Source organism: Rousettus aegyptiacus, unplaced genomic scaffold (genome assembly GCF_014176215.1).
Source record: "Rousettus aegyptiacus isolate mRouAeg1 unplaced genomic scaffold, mRouAeg1.p scaffold_m13_p_2, whole genome shotgun sequence".
Classification (NCBI taxonomy): Eukaryota; Metazoa; Chordata; class Mammalia; order Chiroptera; family Pteropodidae; genus Rousettus; species Rousettus aegyptiacus.
In genome coordinates, this window is record NW_023416295.1 from 82,402,862 (window position 1) to 82,412,979 (window position 10,118).

The 10,118-nt window shown below is 37.5% G+C and overlaps 1 pseudogene; it reads right to left on the reverse strand.

Annotated features, from left to right (window-relative positions):
* Positions 1–2,461: 2,461 nt before the first annotated feature.
* Positions 2,462–2,580, reverse strand: LOC118613977 (annotated as a pseudogene).
* Positions 2,581–10,118: the final 7,538 nt, after the last annotated feature.

The window sequence follows — 10,118 nt, forward strand, 5'->3', positions numbered from 1 at the left end:
AAAAATAATTTTTTAAAGAAGTGAAAGAAGCTTAAACATGAATGAATGTTCACAGCAACATTACTCATAAAGCAAAACAGTAGAAATCACCCCCAAAATCCGTCATCTGATGACTGAATAAACAAAATATGCTACACTCATACAATAGAATATTATTCAGGCATAAAAAGGAAAGAAGTACTGATGACATGCTACAACATGGATGAACCTTAAAAACATTACACTGAGTGAAAGAAGCCAGACACAAAAGGCCACATATTGTATGATTCCTTTTATATTAAATATCCCGAACAGGCAAATCCATAGACATAAAACGGATTAGTGATTGTCATGGCTGACTGGAGTGGGAGTGGAGAATGACTGCAAAAGGTATGAAGTTTCTTTTAGAAGGTGATAAAAATGTTCTGAAATTGGATATTAGCGATGGTCATACAACCTTGTAATTTGCTAAAACCATGGGATTGTACCTTTTGAGAGGAAAATTTTATAGTAGGAAAATTATATCTCAAAATAAAAAATGATTCAGAAGTAAACCTGAAAAATTTTAGGAATGCCTTAACCAATTTGATTCACATGTCTTTTTCTTATGTGGATTCTTAAAACTGAAATATTATAAAAATGCTGTTCAAATAAATATAAAATAAACATTATCAAGTAATAAGAAAGCATTGTGTCATCTTTTAATTAACAGTAATTTTTCTTTTTTAGCTGCACCAAAATAATGTTACATTTTACATGGGTGGCTTGTTAAAGTCAATGACACATATATAACAGAAGTGGCATTGCAGATTACTGGTGAAAAGGCAGTAAGAATCAATAAATGGTGTTTGGATAATTGATTACACATATAAGGAAAAATTGAATCCCACTCATAACATTTACCAAAAATAATTCCAGATAAAGGCTCACATTTCAAAGGCAAAATGTTAACACTTATAAGAGAAAATATAGTACATCTTTATGTCTATAAAGATTCTTTAACAAGACACAAAAGGTACTAAGCACAATGGAAAATGACATATTTGATTGACTGTTAAAATTTTTTAAGCCATTGAACTATATGTTAAAATGGTGACTTTTAAGTTATATAAATTTTACCTCACTAGGAATATGAAGAACTCTTGTTTATCAAAGGGCACCATAAATAATGTGAAATAAAAACAGAGAAAATATGTTTTGCAAGAACTAAAATTAACATAAAAAAATTACAACCTGAAAGAAAATTGGACAAAAGATATGAACAGGCAATTCATAGGAAAGATATATGAAGAAAAAAATAAACATCTAAAAAGATATTTGACCTCATTTGTATTCCAGAAAATGCAAATGAAGAAAACAAAAGATAACCATTTCCATCTAGCAGATATAGAAAATTAAGAAGTCTGACAATACCAAGTATTGGCAATATGTAGATCAATGGAGCCAGCAAGACTAAGCCTAAAAAACACTCTAAACTGACCAGCTAAACTCCCATCCAGGACAAACCCCAAGGAGTTAAAAACAATTGGAGAGAGTGTTCTAAAGTTGTGACATTAGAACAACTCTAAAATCATACCTCCTTTCTATAAGTTCAGGAAATCTAATGTTATATAAACATAGGTAACAAAAAGATTGACGTCAAGCCCTTACCGTCATTCAAAGAAAAATAAGGAGCAGAATAACACCCCTGCAGAAAATAAAACATGCCTGAGAAACACAGATGAAAACCATCACCTAATATTTCAAATCGGCAAGAGGAAGGAAGGGAGATGGAATGGGAGCCTACAGATTAAAGGTCCAATAATATTTTTAAAAAGAAAAGAAGAAACAGGCAAAGCTAAATTGTAGTATTTAACAATGGGGGTCACTAGAACAAAGAAAAGAGGCGATTCACCCAAAAGTCAGGCTGGAAAAGGGTGGGCATTGTGTTTGGGAAAGGGAGCCCAGCAGGCTGGTAGGGTCAGAGTCAGTCTCCCTTAGAGGGGGATGTATAAAGTTTTCACTTTTTAATTATTTAACTTTTCATTTTTTAAAACTACATATACATGTGTATGTGTGTGTGTGTGTGTGTGTGTATAAGAGATTACTAACTACTTTTTTAAAAAATAATAATAATAAGTGTTCTTAGCAGTATTGTTCATAATTGCCCAGACGGGAAGCAATCCAAATTCCACCAACAGGGGAATGCATGAATAAATTGTGCTATTCAGATGGTGATCTATTTATCGTTCGGCAATGAAAATAAATCTATTGCTTCAGTGAAACTTAGAAACATAATATGGAGTGAAAAGAGTCAGAAGCAAAAAACAATAAGCTATATAATACCATTTGCATAAACTTTATAAACTAAGCAAAAACTAGACAACACATTGTTTAGGAAAAAATACATATGTGATTTTAAAAACTATTTTATAGAACAACAGATGGTAGACACAAAATTTAAGATGGAATATGTACATTTGTTTTTTTTTTTTTTTTTTTACTCCTACAACACCTGGTCTTCCTAGATGGTCTCCCATCCAAGTACTAACCAGGCCCGACCCTGTTTAGCTTCTGAGATCAGACAGGATCGGTCGTGTTTAGGATAGCATGGCCATAGACAGAATATGTACATTTGTGATTTTTAAAACATACTTTTAATAATCGAGGGAATGATAAACCTGAAAATCATGATAGTTTTTATTTCTAGAGAAGCAATGTGGATGAGGTAGGTGAGGTACACAAGTTTTTCTCTTAAGTTGTGTGGTGGGTTAACAGTGTACTTTTTATTATTATGTTTCATCACATAAATATTTTATGTTAAGAATTTTTCATATCTGCACACAAAGAATTAAAAAATTAAACGTGTATTTCGGCCTTTCATTAGCCATCTGTTCATTCATTAGTTATTGTGTGCCTACTATCTGAAGACACTGTGCTAGGTTCTGGAATAAAACAATGAATAAAACAGACATCACTGCTATCCTCTTCATAGCTCATAACTTCCTGGGACTTTTCATGTCACTGGAGATAGTGATAAGTGTGAAGTAGCTTTTTAATATCTGCAGAAAGTGAGAGTCAGGACAATCCACAGTCAAAACTATCAGTCTCAAGAGAACTGGGAGATACCATCTTGGTATCAGTTGAAGGAGGTAATTTTAAAATTAAGGTAATTAAGCAACTAACAGAAGACATAAAAAAAAAAAAAACCAGCAGACAGGCACTTCAAGACAGTGACTCCCAACACTGCCAATTTGATTCCATGAAGAAGTTTCAATTTGTCTTTAAAAATATAATATACATAGGTATACATTCATGCATATACTCATACACGCATACACACAGATTATTTTGGGTTTATGCCTTCCCTACATTTCTATGTTGGGCTCTCCTTTCCTTTCTATACTGACAGTGATGATAGATGGTTGTTGGACTTTGTTACAATGTAGGGAAGTATGGATTTGTTTCTTATGGTCTCACGTGGTGAAATAAAGAACTGGCAAACCCAAATCAAGCTCTAAGATTTAAATTATTTGTTTTTTAAATCTCAGAGTCTAAGAATTTTGGTCCACTGTTACATTTGGACTCAATACTTTCTTTCTTGAAAGAGAATGTAGGAAGACTGAACTCGCTTTCAATAACAAGTCATCATCTTTGAAGAGGCTTTCTTTTCTCCACTGTGTTTTCAGCTCTTTGTTGAAAATTAGTTACCCATACACATGTAGGTTTATTTCTGGGCTCTCAATTTTATTCCATTGGTCTGTGTATCTGTTTTTCTGCCAATACCATACTGTTCTGATTATTGTAGTTTTGTATTATAATTTGAAGTCAGAGAATGCGATACCTCCAGATTTGTTCTTTTTTCTCTAGACTGCTTTAACTATTTAGGGGGTCTTTGGTAGTTCCACACAAATTTAATGATTTTTGTTCTATTTCTTTGAAAAATGCCACTGTGATTTTGATGAGGATTGTATTAAATCTGTATTACTTTTGGTAATATGGCCATTTTAACTTTGTTGGTTCTTTCAAATCATGAACATGAAATATCTTTCCATTTCTTTGTCTTATTTAATTTCTTTCAATAATATCTTGTGGTTTTCTGTGTATAGGTCCTTCATGTCCTGTGTTAAGTTTGTTCTTAGGTATTTTACTGTTTTTGTTGCAATTGCAAATAAAATTTTTTTCATTTCTTTTTCTGAAATTTCAGTATTAGTATATAGAAATGCAAAAGTTTGAAAATACTTATTCATAAAGATTTATAGACCACTGTGTTCATTGCAACATTATTCATGATAGTTGAGACATGGAAACAATCTAAGTGTTGATGCTCGGCTAAAGAAACTGTGGTACATATATACAATGGAATACTACTCAACCATAAGAAATACTGTCATTTGTGACAACATGGATGGATGAATCTTGAGAGTATTATGCTAAGCAAAATAAGTTAGACAAAAAGAGGACAAGAACCATATGATTTCACTCATATTTAGGATGTAAAACAGAAACCAACAAATGAACAAACAAAAAAACAAAAAATCTCATAGGAACGGACAATGGTATGTTGGTTACCCGAGTGAGAAAGGGGTGGAGGGAGGATCAAAAGAGTAAAGGAGGTCAAATACACGGTGACAGACACTAGATTCTGGGTGGTGAGCACACAATGCAATATACAGATGATGTATTATAGACTTGTACACTTGAAACATATAATCTTATTAATTAATATCACCCCAATAAATTCAAAACAACAACAACAACTCACCAACAATGCAATGCAGTGGTCAAGAACTTGCTTAGGTTCAGGAGTGACCTGAACTGATCTCCCAGCCCTGGGCAAATTCCACAGCCTACCCTGGACACATCTTCCTCATCCAGGAGTGAGGAGGAAAACCACCACGTCAGCTGTCATGACAATTAAAAGAGATAATACATGTTAAAAAAGATAATGCATGGTAATGATAATGCTGTGTGGTACACACTAGCTTAAAGCAGCAGTGTGTGTGTGTGTGTGTGTGTGTGTGTGTGTGTGTGTGTGTGTGTGTATGCATGGACATATGATTACAAATACCTCTGCTCTTGCAAGATGTCTCTGTTACAGAATCAACAGTCGAGAAGTTTTATCAGAAACTCCAAGCTTCCTTTGGATGCAGTGTGCTGTGTTCAAGGTCAAGTCTTAATCAGCAAGTAACTTATTCTTTCTGTAGGCCAGGGCAGTGTCAACCACATTCATTTTAGTTTACAGTCACAGTTTCTGCCATTTCCAAATAGTGCATGAACCTTATTTTCTTTATAACAATGTTTTCTTTCAATCAAATCACTTTTTCTTTGTATGTATGAATTTTTAAAGTGTTCCTCATGGGGAGGCAGCATAGCACAGAGGTTAGAAACACAAAGTCTGGAGCCGAACTGCCAGGGTTTCGACATTGATTACACCACTTCCTAACCTGATTTACCCCCTCGTGTCTTAGTTTCCCTTTCTTATCACAGAGACTTACAATTAGATTATAAGAATCATAGGAGTATCTCTTTGTAAAATGTTTGAAACAGGCCTTCCACAGAGTAAGTGCTATGTGTTTGCTAAACAAACACCTCTAATGCAAATGGAAACCAGAATTACTTGCCATAGAATCTTAAATAAAAACAAAAAGATGTTATGAAATTCTAGCTAGATATTTACCTGCTAAAATGGTTAATGGAGCGTTCTTGGTCTCGTTTAAAACGTAAAACAGAGAGGAGAGAAAAAGCCTCAGAAAATCTTGAGGATATACCAACACCAAACCAAGGCCTCCTCCTGCACTCGGCCAGAAGACCCCCCAAAAAAGTGAAGCACCAGTAACTTTCTCACTGCAAGACCTCCGGAAATCAGTCCCGGCCCACCATGAGCAAGCTGTATGTGCTCTGGAAAGTTTCAGAAAGGCCGTGAAGATGTAAAAAGTTGAGAAGGTGAAAGGTGTCCTGAACAGCACATATTAATGAAAAATAAAACAAGGCATTCCTGTGTCGACCTATTTATTACAGACATCTCTGAGTTGAGAGTGAAATATCTTACACTGATAGGTTGGCGCCAATGCAGAGAAACTGTTTTCACTTTGAATTGAAGCTTCATTGTCCGAGGCACTGTTAGTGGGACTGTCACTCACCAAACTCCTCTGTCCTTCATCTCAGGTGACTCAGCACTTCTCAGTAGTTGATTCCAGGTAACAGCCTACAGCCCACTTGCCTTCTACTCTCTTACACAGGCAGAGCTGGCTTAATTTTCAGGTATTTATTCTTTTATTTTATTTTATTTTATTTTTATTTATTTGTTTGTTTGTTTGTTTGTTTGTTTATTTTCACCTGCAACACCCTGTCTTCCTAGGTGGTTTCTCATCCAAGTACTTACCGGCCCGACCCTGCTTAGCTTCCAAGATCAGACAGGTATTTATTCTTTTAACTACTAGTGTCACCAGAGAAGGATGGCTAAAGAGGTGGGCAATAGATTTTGGATTTGGTAGCTCTGAACTGCCAGTTCTGTGTAGCCCAGATTATAAGCGCATGTAAAGTGTCTGCCTGGGCGAGCACCGGTCCAGCCTCCCATATGAGAGGAGTCAGGGTGATGTTTAGAAGGCAGAGTTCCATCCCTGGAGGGCAGGTGCCACAGAGATATTAACACACAGTTCTGCATAATCACTTCAACATCAGAACAAAAAAAAAATGGGAAGGAAATATTAAAAAATCATCCAAATTTCATAGCACTGAGGGGTGCAGGACGATATGAGGAATAGAGTGAAAGCATGAAGCCCAGAATCACAAAACACCCATTTCACCTTTTAAACCTCAAGGCTGAGGTAAGAAACATTATTGCCCGTGGGAGAATTCTTCTAACTCCTCTCAGAAAGAGTGTCCACTTTTGAGGTTCTTTCTTTGTGGACGAGCACGGGAGAAACTGTGAAAGCTGCCACCTTAGGTGAGTGTCAGGAATAATTAACTGCAGCACTTGAAGTTGAGCATGGCCCTACTAGGTCTCCTCTCAACCCAGGAAATGTCTCCCCAGGGGCCATGGTGGGAGGCCCAGGGTCCCACAGACATGCTGGTAACCATCTCCCTCAAGTCTTTAGGCTGTATGCCAGTGGTGGCACCCAAGAGTAGCATGAGCAAGTGAGGGGAAAGAGGGTACGCAGGAGTGTAGCACTCAGCAGCCTCTGTTCACATCCTCCCTCCCTCCCATTCTTCCATTTATGTAAAATGTGCTTACTCAGCCCCAAGGCTGCAAGCCCCTCTCTCAACATTCCTGGGCGTGGAGTCCAGGGTCCCCACTGATCTGACTTTCCCCTCTCTCTGTCCTCCTGTGCTTCTTGCACTCCTCCTTCCTGTTCCTCTTTCTCCCTTTTCTCTTCTCCACATCCTATTTCTGTTTTATAATGTTGAAGATTGAGACTGGAGGATTTTTCCAATTCTAGGAGCCACATTATCAAATCTAAAAATCAGAAATCAGGCTTTGGCAAGAGGACTGAATCTTGGAAACTGAGACTTCTTGGAAAGTCCAGAAGACAAGTCCTGTTTGATTGCACAAGGAAATGGCCACAGGCATTCAGGAGCACAACTCAGACAGTCACTGTGTGCTTCCTGGTAGAATCAGCTTTCTTCCCGCTCTCCTCTGATACGAAAATGGTTTCAAACGTCATGCTCACGCTTCCTCTGAGCCACATCCTTTTCTCCCTCTAAACACTGGAGTTCCTAGAAACCTTCCATGATTAACCAGCACCCAGCTCCAGTTCCTCCTTGTCCTCTCCATCTTCAGAACCAGGAGAGCACACCTTGCTAACCAGCGGTAAGGAGTGTGCACATCCAGCCACGACAAGAGCTACCTATACCTTGTTGAGTCATACCATGGAAGCACCATAGTAAGCGCTAGACAGACATCCTGATACCTTACCGTAACTAATCCCACGCACTAGATACCATTAGCCTAATTTTACAGACGAGGAAGTTGAGGCTCAAAGTAAATTGCCTAGAGTCATATGGGTCCAGAGCTTCTGCTCTTAACTACGGTGTCACTGTGCCTACAGAATCCCTAAAGAGACCTCAATGGGTAATTGGGTCTGTGTAATTTTTATTTAGGTATATATTGTTAGATTATCTTCACCCTGAAATACTGTTCCAGGTTTCCTCATGCTTTTACTACATGAAGATACTAATGTACATCAGCCTTTGTTCATTCTGTATACTATATACATCTTTTTTGTTTTTGCAACCTAACGACTAAAATATTTTCCATGTTTAAAACTTAAATATATGTGCATGGATAAAAAGTAAAAAGAAATAAACATACCACAGGTGTTTGCCAGCCAAAGCTTATGGCTGACAATTTTATAAAGGATTTAACCAAGAATTTCACGTGAATGAATTTAGATTTGAATATCTATAGGTGGTAAACAGCCTCTAATATTCTGAGCCTACCCTCTGCAATACTGGCTGCAGAGACCTCAGGCAAATTAATGAGTCTGAGCTTTGGTTTTCTCATCAGTAACAAGGGGGCATAATATCGACTTCCAGGATTGTGGAAATCAGATAAGATCATTAACATACAAAAAGCCCACCACAGTCCTCATTAAACATCAGCACTCTTATAATTTCTTTCTCTGGTTTCTATAAGTAAGGTATACACATTTGTTTGCAAGATCTTATAGATCTTATCAAATTCTTAAAAATCAAAAATTTAGCCCAATCCAAGTCATCTATATATACACACATATATAATAAAATTATCAACTGTGCATAAAATCATTTGTAAAGAATGACATAATAACTACCAACCAACATTTTACTTAATATGACAGACTGCCATAGTTTTAGTACAAAGTGACCTTAACTGCTTCAAAATTCCTTCCCTACTTTTATTGCAACCAATCATATGGCAAAGGAAGACCTTCATCAAGGTCATGCGATGCAGAAGGGCTTCTTTGGGGATATATATGGGCATCTTTGGGGATTTTCCAGGAAAGTCTCAGTAATTGGTTTCAATGGGGCTTTTCCCCCACAGGATCTGTCCTGTATTCTTTTGATGTGTCAGGTCCTCAATTGTGGGGGCCATATTTTCTCTGTCTTTTGTATCCCACACCCAAACACCCAGCCAGCTTGAACCAACAAATACATTTTAAACAGGTAGTGCATATCCAGCACCACGTCAGGGCATGGAGAATCAGAAATTGTGGCCCTAGCTATGAGGCACAGAGACTCTCATCTACTTGGCACAGCTGAGTTATCTGGATATTATTACCAGTATGTAAATTTCTTAATATAAGTTCCAGAAAGTTCAGTAACTTTTAAAAGATTACATGATGCAATAGGGAAAGTGAAGCCATTCATTCATACATAAATAAATGATCGATAACTTTATTAATTAAGTCTGATATGTGCCAGGCAATGGAGTAACAACAGTAAATAAGACTTGATCCCCAAACTCGGGAGAGCCTCATCTCATGGGGAAGATGAATATATAAAACTCAGGGCCAAGTGGACACGCAGAGGTGATATGAAGAGGAAGGCAGAAACTAGAAGAGGCAAGAAAAGAGATTCTCTCCTAAGCCTCCAGAAGGAGCATGACCCTAATGACACTTTGATTTCAGCCTAGTGATAATAATCTTAAACTTCCGGCCTCCGGAACTCTGAGAGAATAAATTTCTGTTGTTTTAAGCTAAAAAAAAAAAAAAAAAAAAAATCAAGGCTAAGTGTGTGATATGTGTTTAGACAGACTGGCAAGGGTATGGAGAGGACCCAAAGGTCAAGTCTACTGGCCATGAGGTGGTGGTAGGGGTGGGTCAGAAAAGATTTCGGAGATGAGGTGATCCTTGACATTGTCTTCCAAGATTAATGCTAGGCTGGTAAAGAAGGGGTGGAGCATTCTAAAGAACAGTATGAGAAACCTGAGGTATGTAGCAGCTTGGTGAATCCAGAAAGAACAGGTAATGGGGACAGAGAAGGGATGTGGGAGAGAAGAGTTGAGGCGGGGGGGGGGGGGGGTCCCAGGTCACATAGCAAGAGAAAAGGTTGGAGCTGTGCTTCGAGATTAAACCAAGAAGTCTCCAATGCCATGCTGGAGTATGCATGTCACCCTGAAAGAAAGGGGATTTATCAAATGGTTTTAAACCGCTAGGGACATGGTCAGACTTGCCTTT